At 40.4% G+C, this 3,522-nt stretch overlaps 1 long non-coding RNA gene across 1 annotated transcript; it reads right to left on the minus strand.

Moving 5' to 3' along the window:
• Positions 1 to 117: 117 nt before the first annotated feature.
• On the minus strand, positions 118 to 3,157 carry LOC116686811 (uncharacterized). Its single transcript, XR_004331369.1, has 2 exons — positions 2,790 to 3,157; positions 118 to 2,744 (listed from the first exon to the last, which is right to left on the minus strand). It is a non-coding gene; the product is annotated as an uncharacterized LOC116686811 (long non-coding RNA).
• Positions 3,158 to 3,522: the final 365 nt, after the last annotated feature.

The following is a 3,522-nucleotide window of genomic DNA, read 5'->3' on the forward strand; positions in this document are numbered from 1 at the left end:
TTACAAATAAAATGTATTATTATTATTATTATTATTATTATTATTAATCCCCAGCCATCGTGTCATGAGGCCTCTGCTGATCCCGTACCTCGGCTCCAATAAGTCCTCACACACTCGTTTGTCAGTTTTCATTCGATTTTATTGATTCCGTGTAAACTCTCTGCAAAATCTTTACATGCAAAGTTCTTTGCAAACAGACATTAGTTTCCCCAGTGCATGCACTACCATCTATGTACAAATACAGAGACAAAGCAAGAAAACATTCAACGAACCGGCAGAATCAAGCTGAAGACAGTCATGGGTTTAGCTTTTCTTTTCTAACTATTGAGTATTATGATAATCATCATCTGTAGCGTGAAGTAGCCCAACATGCTACCGCTAGGTAAGACACCAAAGACGTCTGAATGGACAGAAAGATTCATCTCCGTCTCTGCAGCCGAGAGTCGGATTCCAGAGTCTTCCGATGATGTGCTTGGTGGATTATCTGCAGACCCAGACTGAATCTGCAGACCAGTTTCATGCAGCTTCCAGCTGGGATCTACGATGAGAATCTGCAGAGTTTAGCGAACTGTTTCTAGCAAACAAGTCTTCCAAAACCATCCGTCGGTTATTTGTTCCTCTCTCATCTGACCCCCAGGAGCGTTCTCCATCCTCGGATCTGAATCTGGTCTGTATCTGTCTAGCCCAACTGATGTCTTGTATAAATGTCTTTGTCCTTATGTAACTGTATTGTTGTCTTAATTGTCCAAATTTGTCTAGTCCGTATCGATGTCCTGTACGAACGTCCGTCCCGACGTGCTGTCCCATGTTTTATGTTCCTGCAGAACAGGAACCTGCGGAAAACCAGTTTTTAAACTGAGTCAGGCCCGTTCCTGGATTTTTTGTGTATATCGGCATATCAGACTTTTAAATAACCAAATATTCGTATCGGTATCGGCCTTAAAATCCTGTATCGGTCGGGCTCTTGTTTACATTATAAGAGTTTCATTTTTTTAATTTGCGATTATCAGCCAATCCCGTGGAGGCTGTCAGTTCATTCAGATTACACCAGAGTCATGCAGAAAATGGCCTCTTGTATATAAAGTATCAACAGGAATGTAATGGGCAAGAAGTGTAAACATTGATGGACTTACATTCTTACAAAGTTTATATATATATATATTTATATTCATATCTTGAACCACAAGACATTTCATGCATAGGACTTTAAGTTTCGTCTGTTTTGACGTGGGAATAACTTGCAGACAGCTGTGTAACGTGAAGTCATTCCACTGTGAGAGGTGTGCTTTCCTTGGTTTCTGGGATCAGTGAACAACACGCACTGCAGGGATGATTGAAGGATCGGGGCGTGGCCGAAAAAAGGAGAAAGAAGGAAAAATCAGACGGCTCCAGGCACGCCGGACCCGCAAATACACAACCATGCAGGTAAAACTGTTCCACTATGTTAACCCTCATGTTGTCCTCATGTTGTCCTCATGTTGTCAATCAGTTGTCTCAGTTTGTTCCTATATCAATGTTCTTTTTAATTCCCCAAAATAACATGATGAATCCACCAACGTCTCTTTTGCCAAGTACAAATCTCTCTTATTTTGGGTTTATTCTATTTTATAGCATTGTAAACAAATGGAAGTGTGTTTAAATAGTGTTGAGGTAAAAGTGACATATTCCATTACTGTGATTATCATACATCCATTCCTTTAATTTTAGTCTCAATGATTCCTAATTTCTGCTTTTCTAACTCAAACATTAGGTATAATTTCCTATAAATGAGGTTTATTGACCATAAATTCCAAAAATAACTGTAAAACTAAAAAGTTAAGAAGTTAGTGTTACGTATCGTTGAAAACGTCAAAAAAAGGGACAAACGTTGAAAAAAGGGACAAAAACGTTGAAAAAGTTTGATAAAAAGCAAAAAAAACAAAAGTGTTGATTTTCAATCTTGATGGGAAGACAACACGAGGGTTAAGAGAACAGGACGCCTCATCTCTCTGAAACACGTCCCGAGATATCCGACCACGGTAGTGAACCCTCTCCCTGACTGGGATGGCTTGTTAGCATTAAAAAGGCGCCATGGGAGCTACGCTAGGAGAGGAGAGGCTGACCCCCGTGGGCCGAGCGGACCAATCACGTCGCTGCAGCGTGTAGAGACATTTCTTTGGAGGTCAGGCTGACATGTACCTACGGCGTAGAAACGCTTGGAGTAGAGAACCTCTAAGGCGTCAGACCCAACCACGAGCTTCAGTCCCGCAGCATGCTATCCCAAAAAATAAACTGAAAAGAAAGATAATTTCTGCTCACGTCTCAGTTTCTCTAATCACACTAGTTAATACTTCACATAAATCTTAGCTCACAGCTTGAATGAAAACACAATTGACCTACTACTCTGATTTTAAAATGCTAAATTAACAGCAACTGATGGGAAAATTCATCTAGCTCACGGTCCACTGATCCGACGTCCACCCTAACCTGAGCAACGTGTCGGTATGTAAACATTTCTTGATGGAAATACGCATGTTCAGCGGGCACAGGTGAGATATTTGAAGGCGCAGCAGTGTGTTTTCTTACGTGTGTGGCTCGGCATGCGGATACAGTTCAAAGTGTTACACAACAGCATGACGTAATAACCCGAGAAACCAAAATAATACCCTGACAATCTGATCTTAATCGAGAAGTTTTTGACCTCAGATGCTGTAACATATTGCTTTTCTAGTTCTGTGCCAGTGCAAATCTTTACTTTTTTTGTTCTTTAGTGATGTGTCGAGGTCATCGCGCTGGTTAACACCGCTGACAGGCGGGGTCGTCCTTGTGCAGCTGTGCGTTAGTAAAACCTCTAATCCATTTATGCCATGATTTGCCCCAGGGGAAGATTAAAAGGTAATTTTGTTTTGTGTTTTCAACCTGGACGCTGTTTAACCACGCGCTGACATCTAAGTGACTGATGTGGACAAAAAAAAGTTGTGTTATTGGACTCAGATTATTATTTAGGTGTCTGACAAAAATTATGGAAAGGATCCCAACAGAGATAGACCTTTTAGTTAAAGAGTAAGATCCTTTTAGTTAAACATGAAACAGAAATCACCATCACCAAACCCACCAGACTCCATGTAAATAATCACTACTTTTAGCGTGTATAGAGCAGCAATCTCACCCAGAATCCATGTAAATAATCAATACTTTTAGCGTGTATAGAGCAGATATCCACCAGATCTCATGTAAATAATCACTACTTTTAGGGTGTATAGAGCAGCATATCTCCACCAGACTCCCTGTAAATATCACTACTTTCAGCGTGGTAGCAGCCATATCCCACAGACTGCCATGTAAATAATCACTAACTTTAGCATGTATGAGAAGCATATCGTCCACATGTAAATGGGTGGGTGAATTAAGAGTTTATTCCAACAAGACCAGAGTGGTGATTGTTGGAACAGTGGAAAGATGAACCAAGACGACTTTTGATAATTTTATTTAGTTTCTGTCCACTTTGCATGAAGTGTGTTTTACGATGATAAAAGTAGTGAT

The sequence above is a fragment of the Etheostoma spectabile genome, unplaced genomic scaffold, assembly GCF_008692095.1.
Source record: "Etheostoma spectabile isolate EspeVRDwgs_2016 unplaced genomic scaffold, UIUC_Espe_1.0 scaffold498, whole genome shotgun sequence".
NCBI lineage: Eukaryota > Metazoa > Chordata > Actinopteri > Perciformes > Percidae > Etheostoma > Etheostoma spectabile.